Here is a 17,973-nt window from a genome sequence, read left to right as displayed (position 1 = left end):
TCGTGTCAGCAGTTAAAGTTGGGGGGCTGCCGCCCCCCAAACCCCCGCTCTTGAACATTCTTGTGTTAAGGCTTTTAATTCCTGAATACTCAAATCACGTCGTACAGGGTGCCTCCTAATCCCTGTACGTTTTAAGGTTCGAACTTGTGGCTCAGCCTCTTTAACAGCCCCCCAACTGTGCCTCGTAATCCCTGTACGTTTTAAGGGTCGACCTTGTAACTCAGCCTCTTTAACTCTTTAGAAAACGTAATTTTTTTCAAATAATTTAAAAAAGAAACTGAGTTTCTTTTTTAAAGTTTAAATTCAGTATTTAAAGAATTTGCTCTGACGGTGAATCGAACCCAGGTTTTCCGCCTGTCAGTCTGGAGTATCAACCGCTGGACTAAACAGACACAATTGTAATTGTTTTTTAGTAAATGGAAGCTATTTTCGACGCAAGCAAATTCCCACGAAACTTGATATTTGGTTTTTGGAAAACAGGGAAGGAGTAATCAGATTGAGCTGAAATTTCGAGGATAAGCTCCCAGGCTCCAGGAAAACTTATCCTCTAAATTTCAGCCCGATCAGACAACGTTAAAGGGGGGTTGTGGTGGGAAAAATTAACATGGGCTATTATAGGAAAACGAGGTTTTTCGTAAATATAAATTCGGGGGATAATTTTTTCGGTCTGAAAATATCAAAAGGCCCTATCAGGTTGAATTCTGCTTCGAATGAGTCCTCATTCACCCGGATCAGTTGCCAACTGTGGCCTGTAGGCGTGGCTAAGAAAAAAAAGAAATGATGAATTTTAAGTGGCTATATTTGGTTTTTTGAAAACAGGGAAGGAGTGATCGGTTTGAGCTGAAATTTCGAGGATAAGCTCCCGGGCCCTAGGAAAGCTTAACCTCTAAGTTTCAGCCCAATCGGACAACGTTAAAGGGGAGCTGTGGTGGGAGGGTCCAAACTTCCGGCCCAGTTTACCCCATGAAGATAAAGTCAGAGGAGGATGAAATTTTGCAAGTTTCTTAGTTTGAGCTTGGGCTACAAAATGCGATTGCCGCCGTCTCTCTGTGACCTATAGGACCTGAAATCGCTTAACATTGTGGTGGGTCGCCTCTTTATAGAGGCACAAGTGTGCCTCCTTGATAGACATTTCGTTACTGCAGCCGTTCGGACCTTGTCACACCAAAACTTTTAAGGACAAAAGTGTCCAAATCAGCCAAAAATGGACACTTTTAGTGTCCTTCTAGAAAACTAGCCAATATACAGGGTTGCCACTATGAATTTTCAAAGACTGTGAAAAAAGTGTCAAAAAGTCTGTGAAATTCGTCCTTCTTTGTTCCGCTACCTCGCGGTCTGTTACCTGCATGAGTTCTGCAAGTATTTCCATATTTGTCATTAACGCTACCAATAAATTAAGTTTAGTACTAGTTCAATTTGAAGATATGGCATAAAAAAAATCGTGATTAGAATGTCAACAGAGTGAAATTTTATATCGATTATCAATACCGCTACCTATCTTATTCGAAAAGTAAAGAACCAATCATAGAGATTCATTTTCGCTTCGGCATTTTCATAAGTTATGCGAAAAAGATGCGAGTCATTGTTATTCGGGAGCTATTAAGGATCTTCGGGTGTGACAACGTCCAAACGGCTGTAGCAACGAAATGTCTATTTTGACCTACACGATTTTAAAGTTCAACAAAATACGTCAATCTCCTTAACCACTCAGTCAACTGGTTGGTCAAGGAGTTAAAATCATTTAACAACTCCTCTATCTTGTCGTTTTCGGAACATTTAGAAGTAGCCCGGAGAAAAAATGACATTTTTGAGAACTAAAAAAGTGAGAAGAAAAGGCCGACTGAACTAATTTCGCTTGAGTAATACTCGGTAGAAACTGGCGACAAGTGTTAGACAAAAAATCATAGCTAAAGTATAGAATATAAAACAGAAACATTCGCTAGCGGCTATAAATAAAATTGAGCCGCAACACAGCTTTTCTGCGAAACTCCTTTCTTTCTATGACAGCAGTATAATAACAACCTTGTGCTTACTTGTACTTGTTGCACGTTCAAGCCGTATCCAGACTCATCGTGGCGCCCTGCAGATGACGATATGCCTCCTTCCATAGGTTTCACTTGAGAGTGGCAGGCCTGACCATTTCAAGCCACTGGCGATCCTAGTGACAGCCGTATTTTCGGAATCCTCCAAATGACTCCAAATCAAACTTAACTGTTGCTAGCCACGTCTTCTTTAGGCCTCCTTCCCTCTTCTTCCATGCCGGTGGTGGTAGACATTTGAGACATATTTTGCTCATATGGTCATCTGGTCTTTGCACTGTGTGGCCAAACCATCTCAATCTCCTGTGCTTAACAATGTCAGAGACAAGTGGGCGATCCCCACATTTTCTCCTTACTTCTTCATTCGAGATTCTATCTGTGAGGCAGATACCCAGGACATAGCGCAGGCACTTGTGGCTGAATATATTCAAGCTCAACGCGTCGGCTACTTTAAGTGACCATGTTTCACATCCATAGAGGAGGACAGAGAACCATAGCTTCATACACTCGGAGCTTTGTGCGTGGCGATATTTTGATCTGCTTCCATGCTTCCGTTGTTGAAGGAAGACACTCCAGTCTGACGGTTTGCAGCTCTGGATTTCTTCTGAAGATTTGCCGGCAAGGTTTACCATCAATCCGATGTATTTGAACGACTGGACGTCCTCTATCTGATTAACATTTAGGACAACAGGGGTTTCATCCAACCCATCTGTTCGCATGGTTTTTGTTTTTGGTAGGCTTATTTGGAGACCAGTCGAGAGTTCCGTGACTGTCATGTCATTTATCATAGCCTGGGCTTCTGCAACAGATTCAGCAAGCATATCCACATCGTCAGCATAGTCAAGATCTGTGATGGAGAAGGACGGGCTCACTGCAACGCCTTTATAATTGCCCAGGACCCTGAGGATCCAATCGATGACGAAGTTGAATAAAGATGGTGAAAGGACACATCCTTGACGTACACCTTCCTCGATCAGGACCATATCTGAAAGATGGCCATCGACTCTTACCTAGGCCTTTGTTCCAGCATAGTAAGCCTTGAGCAGATTGATGATGTTCTCAAGCACACCGTCCTCTCTTATTGCTTCCCATAATGCATCACGATGGAGTGAATCAAGCGCGGTAATGAAGTCTATGAAGATTTGGATTGTTTCCTGCTGGTGTTTAAACCGGTGTTCAAGGAGTTGTCACAGGCTACAAATCTGGTCACATCAACCCATGCCCGGTCTGAATCCTGCTTGGTTGAGTCCCGTTCGTCTGTTTCGGGTGTCTCTGAATCTATTTAAAGGTATCACTGCGAACAGCTTGGCAGCAATGGGGATAGGGGATATACCTTGGTAGTTTTTGCAGTCCATTAGGTCTCCTTTTTTGAAGATAGGGACAATTATTGAGGTCTTCCAGTCATCTGGGATGTATTAATCGTCTCAGCCTTCAGTTATCACGCTATGAAGTTTATCCATCACCACCTCAGGGAGAGCTTTCAGTGGCTCGGCAGGAATCCCAGCTATTCCTGGGCTTTCATGGTTTTTAAAAACTTGGATCGCCTTAATTACTTCATCCCTGGAGGGTGGGTCCGTACATACATTTCATAAGCCTGGTTGTGTGGGGGGTTCTGTGGTGCAGCAAGTGGTTGCTTTCGAATACTATTGTCTTCTGGTCTCGATAGCTCTTGGAAGTGAGCACGCCATCTTTCGATATGCTCCTCGCTGCTTTTGAGTATTTTCCCATCCTTCACCTTAAGCGAGAGGATGGTAGTTTGCTTCTTCTTCCCAGTGCATTCTCCAAGTATCTGATAGAGTTTTCGTGTATCGCTCCGTTATGCTGCTCTTTCCATATCACTGGGAACATTAAACCAGTAGGCTTTTTTGTCAGCTCTTCCCGATTTGTGACATTCTTGTCGTAGCATTTTGTATGTGGGGGATTTTTTGTTGGTCATTTCTTTTTTCTTGGCAGAGTTTGAGTGTCTCTTCTGAGATCCATTTCTTGGTTTTACGCTTGACAAACCCAAGTATGTTTGAGGCAGCTTCATTGTTTTGGTCCTTGAGTTTGCTCCATTTCTTCTCAATCTTTATCTTGGGGCAGTTGGGGCACTGATCAGTCGGGGTTGCCTCCTCGGTGTCATCTTGAAGGACAACGAATCGGTTTGAGCGTTCAAGAACAAGTGCTCCTCGGTACTCATCTACTTTCATCCTCAACACGTCTATTTTCTGGTTCGGCATAGTAGTCTTCCTTGAGCTAAGTCTGTACTTTAGCCTTGTCTTCAGCAAGAAGTGGTCAGATCCATTTTGTGATTCCGTGTCAGCACCTCTGCGCCCTCTCGAGTCCGACACCATGGATATCCATCATCGGGATACAAGGAGATAATCTATTTGGGCCTTTACTATTCCATCACAAAAATTCCATGTATACGTATGAAACGACTTGTGCCTAAACCAGGTGTTAGCCACAGCGAGATTGTTCTGCATTGCGAACAGCAGAAGCCTGTTTGCATTTGTGCACCGGTCTCCGAGGCCAAGCTTGCCAATCGCCTGTTCCAAGTTATTCAGCTTTCTGCCGATTCTGGCATTGAATTCGCCTCCAGTTAGAAGGATATTTTTCCGTGGAATCTTATCAATGACTGTCTGCAGGTCACTGAAAAACTGATCTTTTTGCTGTTCAGTGGCATCTCTTATTGGGGCGTAAACGCTAAGGATAGTCAGATTGTTCACGCGACCTTTAATTCTTGCCCTTACGATTCTCTCAGACACAGGCTCATATTCGTTGAGCCCAGTGACTGCTTTGGGGGACAACAGGATACCTACTCCTGCTCGGCCAGATCCATCTAATGGTCCTGAGTTAAAAAAGAGACCGCCTTCCCAGCCGAGAATTCAAGGGCCAAGATGTTATGTCCATTTAGTCTCGTGTCAGAAACACACAGATTATCAAAGTTATAAAGATAATATTCATCAGCTACAAAAGATTGTGTCAATAAACATTTAATCGAGCACAGGATCCAGCAGCCGATATTCAGGCCTTTTCTTCTTGATAAGACGGTAGCTAGCCTACTTTTTGACGAGAACGCCATTCTCGTCGCATTGCATAATACCGGGGATGCCGTAGCCAAACTTTTAATCATCATATTTGTCATCAATATTGAGCGTTTCTTGGGGATAAGGTACATCACAAGGTCCCCAGTCTTGCGGTCACCCAAAGCGCGTTGGCCATCACCTTGCTCGGCGTGGAGCTCGGTGATGTTGACACCCCTTCACCACTGTGAGGTGCGCTAGTGGACTTCCTATGCAGCCTTGGGACGGAGAGTCAAGCCTCATTGCCTGGATGCCCACCACCGCCATGGAAATTTCCAGCCTTAACTATCCCTTTGCTCCCACTTAGAATCAGTAATAGGCTTCAGAAGGCTTATAATATCAGCCATATCCACACGGCTACACGCCAAAAGGATTTACCCAGAACGTGCCAGCAGGGAATGGCCATTCACTTCTTCTTTCCAGCCTTCTCAGTGGCCTTGGTGACTTTGCCACCTACAGTAGGTAGGTCTTTGAAGTTGACCGACTTGATGACAAACGTCAACCGTAGGATAGAAGAAAAGGATGGATTTGATAGTTCTAGCATACCACATTGGTTAAGACTTTAGGTCCTATTCGGTTGATAAATGGTGCTTGCGCAGGGCACAAAAACATCTAAGAAAAATCCCAAAGCCGTTACCAAAGCTTAAAAGTAAAGTACAAATTAAAAAAATTAAAAAAAAGAAGAAATGAAAGACATTTGATTTGGAAAAATGTCCAAAAAGTGTCCTTTATTTCAAAAAGCTGCCTTTTTTGATCCAATAGTGTCCCGGTGTCCTTCAGAGTGAAAAAGTGTCCAAAAGGCACTAAAAGTGTCCATTTGGCATCCCAGCCTGAATCTAGTGCTGCTACTTCAGAGTAACAAATGTTAACTTTAGAAAGAATGCCTGAACACGCTTTAAAGGTGGTCACAGGTTTTTTAGCCTATTGTTCACAGGTTTTAAAATTCGTAGTGGCATCACTGCATCCACCTCCTCCCAGCCATAATCACAACAGCTACGAACGATACTCAAAACCAGGTTCCAGCTTAAGCCAAATCCGACCTGCTTCCCGCTCAGAGGTAGACGTTTCCACCCATCATCATGGTTTGTGGAATCATCAGTTTCCCCGCAAAGCCTAGGCAATCATACTACAGAAATGATTCAGCGAAGTATGATCCTAATTCAATAAGGTTTCCAGCTTTAACTTATACAAAAATTATCAAAACCCATTGTTACTATTTTATGAATATACAATAGCTGTATCAAAAGGAATTCGAGTCGCAAAAATTTTCATAATATACTTCCATTGTTCTGAAATTTCAATTTAAAGCTTAAAATAGGTTTTGCATTGAGACTTAATAGAAATATTACTAAATATGATTTTTTACCCAAAAATTGATTCCTTTGCAAGGGACTTGCCAGAGTAGAATTGCAAACTAAATAATCAATTATTCTACCTACTGACACATACATATTGTTAATGAATGCAATATGAATAGCGCTAGTGTCAGTATGCCTTAGTAAAAATAGTCTTAATTGCTGGATGTATCTATTAATTTCGAACGCAAAAGTGGGGATGACACTAAATTAAAAAAAAAGAATAAGAAAAAATCCGCCACATTTCAATTAATCTTTTATGGGTATGAAGTCGCAACAAGGATTTTTGTTTGGGAGGGGGGTTACAATAAAAAGCATCAAAATTTTTCTTTGTATGCAGTTTTACGACACAGACAAAATTTTGGAGGGGGGTTCAGACCTGGTACCCCCCCCCCTGCGGATACGGACTTGAAGGCGATAAGTAGAAAGGAAAGCCAAATCATCCACGTCTTTTAGTGTAGAGATAAAAACAGATAATTGTTATACTTTGCTAAAACCCGCAGGTAACATCATCCAACAAGAAAATGACGAAATTGTAAAATCTGATCAAGGATCGAACCCAGTTAGGTCTTTCAGTAGGGGCGTCTATTCACGAAAACGTAAGGGGGACAGGGACGTTTCCTTCGGTTATAAATAAAGATACAAAATATATGTTTTTCGAATTCTATTATTTTTTAAAATTACTTCTCCAAAAGTTAGCTGTTTTTATACTTCTTTCTTTTTAGTTAGAGCTAGAAATTGAAACTAGCGGTAGACAACGATTATTTTTGGACGTTCGGCTAGCGACCTTTTACTTACCCGGCACCAAAAGGATTATAGAGATAAAACGGTACTTTCGCATTATCAGTGCCCCTCTAAAGAAGTCCAACAAGAGATGCTACAGTCCAACGGGAAAGACACAATGAAAAACCCGTCTTTACAAGATGATTCGATACACCACAGTAGAGAAATACGTTGTATAGCGTGGTTTTAAGATATTTAAAGTGTTGTTCTTTTGTGTTTTTTTAGGGGGGGGGGGAAGGTACCTAGTTTAGGTTAGGTATTTATTATATGCTATGCTTTGCCCCCCACTCCCCCAAATATGCAAATATATAGCCCGAATTTGTTTCTAAACTATTATATAGTCATCCTATTTTATTTTATTTCATTAGCATTAAACCAAACTTGACTTTTTAGAGAGGCCCTGATAATGCGAAAGTACCGATAAAACTAAGCAATCTCTAACTATTTTCTTCCGTCTTTTCTTTGTGGACATGTGATAACCTATCCAATTAAGCAGAAATAATTTAATATAAAATGAAATATTTATAACGCAAAATACGAATTGTTAAGTTTCGAAATATCACTTTGTTTTACTGAGATAAAACAAAACATCCTTTATGTGAGGCTTAGAATTTGAGAAATGACCACTTTCCTGGCTAAGTACGTCAATTGGCCGGATTGACGTGGTTGATTTTTAGTATAAAAGATTCAATTTTTCGAACCGAGGGTCGTACTAACCAATTTTTCGGGCTAACCTCTGTCCGTTTATTTTTGGGAATACCTTGGAAGATAGTAAGTGTTTAAGTATCTTATTGTATTGTACTCGATGATAATATTATTATAATTGTTGATTCTGTGGGACAACTAGTTCCCGTGGCTTATATATATATATATATATATATATATATATATATATATATATATATATATATATATATATATATATATATATATATATATATATATATATATATATATATATATATATATATATATATATATATATATATATATATATATATATATATATATATATAAATATATATATATATATATATATATATATATATATATATATATATATATATATATATATATATATATATATATATATATATATATATATATATATATATATATATAGTCAGGACTTGTATCGTGTGTTGCATCAATAGAAGTATTCTATTATAACCCACCTCTCTACAACGTTATTTAAGCTTCTCATTAACTCCCAGTAAGTACGCTCAAGTTAATTAGTTAGGTCGAATCTAAGGACACGCTACCCGAGATTTAATCACCTAAGGACCGTAACTATGCCCCCTAAAAATAGCAAAATAACACCCTACCTAAACTTACTTTACTACAGCTGCTTATAGAGATAAATCAAAGAAGGATGAGGATTAAAGGGTTCGTTCCAGGTTGTAAACTGTAGTAACTTTTACATTTACTACAGAAATTACTTAAAATTGACATCCACCAGGAGTGGTTGTGAAGTAACTAAGGGCTGATTTCGCCTATAAGAATATAATGTTCATACACTCAACAATATTACTCTCTCTTTGGCTCCAATAATTATTTCAACATGTTTAGTCTGATAATAATACCAATGATGATAATGACGCCAATTTGCTTGACTAAACAGTTCCGTTAACTATCATTGGCAATATTGCAACAAAAGTAAATTCAAAGATACTTTTCTGTCATACCAGCAATGGTAGCAATTACCATGATGTCAACTGAAGCAAATAAGTGAGTTTTTCCGAGCCTGGAATGCACCCAAAGACTGAAAACGGAATCTCAATGAGGACAACCTATATATTCTGTCTAAGGCTTTATCCAGGGGGCAGCGTGTTTCACCCCCCCCCCCGCACGAAATTTTAGTCCAACTCGTAAAAACGTGAAAAAATGATTAAAAATTTCTTTTGATGTGTTCTTTAAAGTTTTTTTTTGTAAGCCCCCCCCCCGAAAAAATCCTTTTATAACCACCCCCCTCACAAAATAAAATCCTGAATACGACCCTGATTTTTTCCAATAGAAACTGGATCACCAAAATGTTGTATAGTCAAATATATGGAACAAAAGTTAAAAAACTCAAAATGTCTGAATCATGTGGGTTTTCCCCTGATTTTAACGTCACACTTCTAAGCAAAGCCGAATATAGGGGGTGGCGTGAGGATTACCGGGTTTGAACCACCGAGGGTTTTAAGTTATGCCCTGAGGGCATATAAGAACGATGTTGGCACAATGTATCATTTATTTTTTTTTTCCTTTAGAGCAGGGCACTTCGTATCGAAGTAGATGTCGTAGAAACTTCGAAAAGGGCTCATTCAATTGGAAATTGGAGTGGCTTGTGCCCTTTTTAATAGTCGAAAGTGATTGGAGGGCAACTAGCCCCCCCGCCCACCAATCCCCCAAACACATCCAAAAAACATTTTGAGATAGCCATTTTGTTCAGCGTAGTTGATTTCCAGATAGAAAATATGTTATTGAGGAGGACACTCCCCCACAACCTCCGGGGCAAGGGTTTTAAGTTATGCCCTGAGGGCATATAAGAACGATGTTGGCACAAGGTATCATTTATTATTTTTTTCCTTAGAGTAAGGCACATCGTATCGAAGAAGTTGTCGTAGAAACTTTGAAAAGGGCTCATTCAATTGGAAATTGGAGTGGCTTGTGCCCTTTTTAATAGTCGAAAGTGATTGGAGGGCAACTAGCCCCCCCCCCACGCCCCTCATTCCCCAACACACATCCACTCAAAATGTTGAAATAGCCATTTTGTTCAGCGTAGTTGATTTCCAGATAGAAAATATGTTTTTGAGGAGGACACTCCCCCACAACCGTCGGGGCAAGGGTTTTAAGTTATGCCCTGGGGGCTTATAAGGTTTATATAGAAAGAGTTGTCGTAGAAACTTCAAAACAGGCTCATTCGATTGGAAATTCAAAGGGCTAGGGCCCTTTTTAATAGCCGAAAGTGATTGGAGGGCAACTACCCCCCCCAGGCCCATCATTCCCCCAAACACATCAAATCAAAATTTTGAGATAACCATTTTGTTCAGCGTAGGCTAGTGGATTTCCAGATAGAAAATATGCTTTTGAAGAGGACACTCCCCCACATCCCTCAGGGCAAGGGTTTTATATTATGCCATGGGGGCATATAAGGTTTTTATAGAAAAATTGTCGTAGAAACTTCAAACAGGCTCAATCGATTGGAAATTCAAAGGGCTAGTGCCCTTTTTAATAGTCGAAAGTGATTGGGGGGCAACAAGCCCCCCCCCCCACGCGCATCAGTTCCCCAAACACATCCAATCAAAATTTTGAGATAGCCATTTTATTCAGCCTAGTTGATTTCAAGATAGAAAATATGTTTATGAGGTGGACATTCCCCCACAACCCTCAGGGCAATGGTTTTAAGTTATGCCCTGGGGGCATATAAGGTTTTTATAGAAGGCGTTGTCGTAAAAACTTCAAAAAGGCTCATTCGATTGGAAATTCAAAGGGCTACTGCCGTTTTTAATATTCGAAAGTGATTGGAGGGCAACTAGCCCCCCCCCCCCACACCCATCATTCCCCCAAACACATCCAATAAAAAATTTTAATAGCCATTTTGTTCAGAGTTGTTGATTTCCAGATAGAAAATATGTTTTGAGGAGGACACTCCCTCACAACCCTCAGGGCAAGGGTTATAAGTTATGCTTTGGGGGCATATAAGGTTTTTATTGAAATCTTTGTCATAGAAACTTGAAAAAGGGCTCATTCGATTTGAAATTCAAAGGGTTAGCACCCTTTTTAATAGTCGAAAGGGATTAGTGACAATTTACAATTTTTGCTTGTCTGTTTTACAATTTACAATTTTGCTTGTCTGTCTCAGAGACAGACAAGCAGTCGCCTATTTTCATAATCAAACACTTCACTTCCGGCGTCTAAAGGTCTACAAAATCAGCTTTCTGTGTATCAAATCTTATCAACTAAGAATGAAGCTATACTGACACTTGGATTTGTGATGATTGGGAATCTATTGGAATCAAAACAAATGCCAACCACCCAAGGTGATTAGGTGAATCTCCTCAGTTTGAAAATTTTTATTGAGTAAAAAGAAGCCTGCCGAGAGAAATTAAAAGTAAGTAGAAATGTAACATTATATATATATATATATATATATATATATATATATATATATATATATATATATACACACACACACACACACACACACACACACACACACACACACACACACACACACACACACATATATATATATATATATATATATATATATATATATATATATATATATATATATAATATATATATATATATATATATATATATATATATATATATATATATATATATATATATATATATATATATATATATATATATATATATATATATACATATATATATATATACATATATATATATATATATATATATATATATATATATATATATATATATATATATATATATATATATATATATATATATATATATATATATATATATATATATATATATATATATATATATATATATATATATATATATATATATATATATATATATATATATATATATATATATATATATATATATATATATATATATATATATATATATATATATAAAGGATTTTTGAACTTGTAGGTTTCCGGAATTTTCAATCATACTATGAAAACGAAAGAAAAAGAGAAAAAAAAGGAAAAAATATTGTGAAAATCGTATTGATTATCCTCCTATAGTAAAAATCGATGCATGACGGTGCGCGTGCGGCCGCACGCTCAAAAATGTTTTTTGAGCATTTAGTAAAAACAGATGCGATCTAGTAAATTTTTCCTCTCCGATTTAGTAAATTCCTCCAGGTCAGGGTGTCAACCCTGCTCGTTAATTTCGCTTTGTTAATAAGAAGCATGGATTAAATTGATCATGTCAGAGCTCTCAGTTCATAGAGGGCAAACTTACGACTACACCTAAAGATAAGAGCTCTTCAAAAATTGTACAGACCAGAAAAATATCACCATGAATATTCATTGAAATGTCTATATATTTAATTCTTTCTTTTCAAAGTCTTTTTAGTTACTCAAAAAACTCTAAATAAAACATTACTTGAGTTTTAATCATCATACATACTATATATAAAGTTTTGTTAATTCATAAAATCTTTATTAAAAACAATAACATACTTTAAAACCCATAATACTTTTTAAATTAATAGTTAAAACAATTTGTCAAAACTTTAACTATAAATTTATCCTTTTTCAGGAGGCTAGTTATCGAGTAATAGCCGTACCAGGGGCTACTCACTTGCTTACTTGTCTTGTGCAAAACGAGCAATTTATAGTTTAAGTTTTGACAAGTTGTTTTTATTATATTAATAAAAAGTATTATTGGTTTTAAAGTATGTTATTGTTTGTAACAAAGATTTCATGAATTTACAAAATTTCATATATAGTATATCTAATAATTAAAATTCAAAAGGATGTTTTATTTAGGGTTTTTTGGATAGCTAAAGAGATTTTGAAAAGGAATAAATATATTCGTATTTACTTAACGATAGACAAAGACAAAGTAATTAAAATTAGAATTTCTGATTTTCTAAGTAGTAAAAATCGTTAAAGTGTTAGAATAATGTTACTACACTGGGTTAAATTCCAGGCAGGGTTGCCACCGTCAGTAGGATTTTACTAGATCTAGAAAAAAGAATCTAATAAATTTAGTGGATCTAGTAAATTTCCCGAAATCTAGTAAAAAGTTTTGATTTATAGTAAACAGAACATTTTTTTATTTTCCATGAATTAAGGGAAAAAAATTATCGTAAACATATGACAATTTACAATTTTGCTTGTCTGTTTCAGAGACAGACAAGCAGTCATCTATTTTCATAAACAGACACTTCACTTCCGGCGTCTAAAGGTCGACAAAAACAGGCTTTCTGTGTATCAAATCTTACCAACTAAAAATGAAGCTATAAGGAAAAAGATTGTGAAAATCGTATTGATTATCCTCCTATAGTAAAAATCGATGCTTGATGGTGCGTTTTTTTTTTTTAGCATTTAGTAAAAACAGATGCGATCTAGTAAATTTTTCCTCTCCGATTTAGTAAATTCTTCCAGGTCAGGGTGGCAACCCTGTTGACTCGGTTATTTATTGTAATTTCTATTCGTTTTTGGTTTTCATTTATTTATCGATGCTGATTTGTGGTAGTTTCACGCTTGGTAGATTATTTGATTTTATTTTTGCTCATTTTTGTTTAATCGAGCTCTTTACTTTTCTTTGAAAAACTTATTTTTTGGAAATAGTTTTTTTAAATTAATATTATAAAAAGAGTAGTACCATCTGATTCCCCATTAAATACTCTTTCTAAATATGATGGTCACTAGCCGGACAATAGGCCCATTCCCCTTAATGGGCTAACTAAAACCCTAGGCTATATACAAATTACAAGAAAATACCATAATTATAAAATTCTTACTTTATAATATGAACAAGTTTTCTATAAATCAAATTTAGTATCACCTATCCACAAAACTGGCACAAATCACTATCAATAAAAAAAAAGGTTTCTTTCTAAATATGTGTTTGATTTGTCATACCCACAAAAAAAAACGAACAATCACCATCGAAAAAATATTACTAAAAAGACATAATGAATGCAGGGTGGCCGTTTAAAAAATAGATATTTAAATGGTGGGAATCTTAGTAATTTTGGATGTTGTAACGTTATAATAGAGAAAACGTTTCAAACGTATTTTGTTTTCTCCAAGACACAAATGACGTTCTGGTGTTCAGACTGCGTAAAGGGCGTTTAGTCCAACTTATATTTATAGCAATTTATGTTTGTTTTCAGTTTGACTACCCCATTCATTGTAATTTGACAAGTTTTTGACAAGTTTGACAAGTTTAAACTTAATACACTTAGTTGTTCCTGAGATTTAGCAAATATGCCCCTTTGAGAAGCCAGATGTACAAGCATCGTTTGAATTAGTCCAGCATCTCTCTCAACTTTTCTGAAAGTTTCAATTTAATACCCTTACCTGCTTCTGAGCTATCAAATGTATACTATTTTGACGATCATGACACAGTTAGTGTCTTTTAATTTATTTCACTATTCCCTTCGACTTTCCTTGAAAATTTAAACTTGATAAGTAATGCATTTTTGAGATATTGCAGATACACTCTTGTGACAGCCCAGATGCATATATTGTCTTGTAGATCTTTAATTTAGCTTGACCCTCGACTTTCACTGAAAATTCAAAATTAATACCATTAGCTGCTCCTGAGGTACGGTCAATATGTCATTTTACAGCCTTTCCTGCACTTAATGTCTTGTGATTTAATTCAATATCCCCATCCATATTTCCAAAAAATTTCCACTAAATACCCTTAGTAATTCCATAGGTAGGACATATGCACCATTTTGATGACCCTGAAACACATGCTGTCTTTTGATTTTTTTTTTCCGCAGCATCATCTCTATTCCCCATGTTTCAACTGACTACTTTTAGAAGGACGGGTATTGCAGATATACCCTTTTGACAACCTGGATGAAAATAGCTTCTTCCGATCCGACATCACCTAAATGTAAACTGAAAATTTCAACTAAACACCCTTAGCCATTCCTGATATATTACACGTCCTCCTTTTCGACTACTTGATGCATACTCTGTCTTTTGATTTAGTTCAACATCTCACAGCATTACCTAAGAATTCAACCTGAAATCCTCAGCCATTGCTTGGGTTACTGCGAGTAGGCTCTTTTGACAATCAGGATACACATAGTGCCTTTTCTCAAGTTCAAAATCCTTCCTAACTATTTCCTTGAAATTTCAACTTAATAACCTAAGCCGTTCCTGAGATATTGTACTCAAGCAATTTTGACTGCCTGGATACACATAGTGTCTTTTGATTTGACACAACACTCCCATCAGTATTCCCAGACAGCTTCAAGTAACTTTTCTTAGCTACTCACGAGATACTGCAGGTTCGTCTTTTAGACCACCCCGACGCACATATTACATTCTTCTTTAGTTAAACACTCCCTTCCATGTTCCCTAAAAGTTCTAACATAATATCCTTAACCCCTCCTATAATGCTGACGATACTTCTTTTTGACAACCTGGATGGATATAGAGTCTTTTGATTTAGTTCAACATCTCCAACAGCTTAAACTGAAAGCTCCAACATAATACCCATAGCTTTTACTGTGATGTTAAATAGCTGCCCTTTTTACAATCTGGATAAAAATAAAGTTCTTTGAATTATTTTCCATTCACATCAACTTTCCGTGTAAGTTTCAACTTAACACCTCATGTTTTTCCTGAGATAATGCATCTATGCCATTTAAAAAAAAAAAATGATGCACTTAAACTCTTTCGATTTAGCTGAGTAATCTCCTTAGCATTCCCTATATACATAAAATTCATAACCTTGGCCATTCCAGAGATATTATGAAGCTAAGTGAGGAAAGAAAATAATAAATGAAAAATAAAACCAAAAAAGGGTGAGAAAACGAGGATTTTGTCAGCCAGTGGCAAAATATGAAGACGAAAAACAATCAATTATTTCGACAAGGACCTCCGTCAAGTCGTCCTCAGTGCTAAACAAAAAAAAAAAAAATCTAACCTTTTGGAGTTTACTACAAAAGATACGAACAGACACTGAATGAAAGACCAAGCCGAAACCAATGAAAAAAGGATTTACCAAAGAGATTGGGCAAGAATGTTTTGCCTCGCAATACTTTTTGCTCGTCTGCAATTTTAGTTTTCATTAGATATGCAAATAGGTTCTCTTAAATTTGACTGGGTGCAAATATTAATTGCGTCTTTTAGTATTAAATTGTTAAAAATTGGGCTTAATGAAATATCTCCGGTGTCTCTATTTATAGCCAAATTCCTGTTTATATATTTTTTTATCTCAGTTGCCTCCTTAAAAGATTGCCGTAGGCCATTTACAGTAGATATTAAAGTTGCCTCCTCAAAAAGAACAAGATGTGTAGGATTTTCGAAAATATGCTTGGCCAAGGCGGAATCAAAGTTGTCATTTTTATTTCCCGATCTTAGGGACTTATCTGTTGGAATTTGGCGTTCATGCAAACGTTCACCAAGTTTTTGATGGGTCCTACCAATATAAAACTTCCCAAATGAACACAGGACTCTGTAGACACCACTACCCAGTACATGGTCAGTTTTGTCTTTTCCTGTGTTGAAAAAATTGTTCGACTTTTTGTTCACTTTTGAAAGAAACAGAGAGATTGTGTTTATTTAAAAATTTTCTAAGTTTATCATTAAGTTTTGAAATGTATGGTAGAGTGGTGAAAGTATTTTTCTCAATTGCTGGAACAACTGAATCAAGGGGGACGGGTTCCCTATATTCTTGTTTTATCTTATTTTAATCGTCAATCTATGATATTTTCAATAAGGTTTATTGGGTAGCCATTGCAGAATAGAATATCTTTGATATAATTTAATTCAGAATTTACATGATTAAGTGAGCAGATTTTTAAAACTCTGTCGACTAAAGAGATTATGACCCCTCTTTTAATAGAAGGAGGGTGATTTGACGAGAAGTGTAGATACCGATCATCATGGGTCGGCTTTCTGTATATAGAAAATTCAAGGCTAGGAGTATTTTTCATAATCAAAACATCCAAGAAAGGCAGCTTTCCTGAATCTTCTAGTTCCATTGTGAACTGGAGATTCGAATCAAAAGAGTTTAAATGTACCAACAAATCCCCAAGAGAGTCCTGTCCATGTTCCCAAAAAGAAAGGGAACATTAAGTTTTATTCGTTTTTAAATTTATCTATCCATTTATATTCGTAAATGTTGTATGTTTGTTTGCTATGATTGTTTATTTATTTTCTGTTCGTTTTGGGTTTCGTTTATTCTTTAATATTCATTACTGGTCGTCTTGAATTTGAATTATTGTAGAAATTTATTTCTGCTGATCTTAACTTTTATATGGCCTTTAAATTAATTTGAAAAACATCTTTTCCGGGATTTTTTTTTATTATTTACATAAAAAAAAAGAAATTCCAACTTTACCTTATAGATTCTTTAATATCGCCAGAAAGTGGGATTCAATTGGTGCCATTGTGGCCCAATATAAACTTAATTATCTTTTACTTTAACCAAAATTAAATATCTTTTATTTCCATTTCAATATTGATCATTTTAAGTAAAAAAGAAGTTTCAACAATACCTTATTGGCTACTTTAATTTTGTCCAAATCTTTCGCTGTTGCATTAGTAAAATGGAGTTCAATCGATACCATTGTGGACGAATATAAATGTGGGGAGCGAGTAAAGCTAATGCCAACCTGAATACCATTGCTTGTAGTTCTCGATGTGAGCTCTTTAGGATTATTGGCCACACATGATGGACTTGACATCTGTGAAGTGTAAAGAAAATAAACCAAATGAAAAGATGAAAAACGAATTGTTTCTAAAATTTTCAAAATAGAACAAAAATCTACAAGTTTAAAAATTGTCAACTAAACTTTGTAGCTACACTAAAACGACTAGTCATAGAATTGTATGTGATAAAATACAACATCTGAATTTAATTCGGATGACGCTCTTTGTATAATGAGTGTCCGAGTAAATTCCAAAATTTGTGAAACCTCAAAGTCTGTACTTTCATTTTTTCCCCAAAATCTTTTTCTTTTGGATAAATTACTACTGTCGTATTGATGATTTTCGGATTAAATATGAATTTTGCCAGTACATCCTATTAGCCACTGATAGTAAG

The 17,973-nt window shown here is 36.4% G+C and overlaps 1 protein-coding gene and 1 non-coding gene across 3 annotated transcripts in view; both read right to left on the bottom strand.

The window, feature by feature from the left end:
• LOC148941577 (AP-3 complex subunit beta-2-like) overlaps window positions 1–17,541 on the bottom strand; it is a 39,787-nt gene extending 22,246 nt beyond the window's left edge. Inside the window, exon 1 of one of the 2 annotated variants that reach the window (XM_089104610.1) lies at window positions 17,426–17,541. The gene's annotated coding sequence lies outside the window, so the exon portion shown is untranslated. Of the gene's footprint in view, window positions 1–13,699; window positions 13,790–17,425 lie in introns of those variants that run through there. The other variant, XM_089104611.1, reaches the window with a different exon arrangement.
• On the bottom strand, window positions 6,059–6,261 carry LOC148941578 (small nucleolar RNA U3). Its single transcript, XR_016143326.1, has one exon. It is a non-coding gene; the product is annotated as a small nucleolar RNA U3 (small nucleolar RNA).
• Window positions 17,542–17,973: the final 432 nt, after the last annotated feature.

This window comes from Artemia sp. Qi Xiang Cuo, chromosome 18, assembly GCF_049724085.1.
Source record: "Artemia sp. Qi Xiang Cuo chromosome 18, ASM4972408v1, whole genome shotgun sequence".
Taxonomy (NCBI): domain Eukaryota; kingdom Metazoa; phylum Arthropoda; class Branchiopoda; order Anostraca; family Artemiidae; genus Artemia; species Artemia sp. Qi Xiang Cuo.
This window is presented reverse-complemented; position numbering and strand designations above follow the sequence as displayed.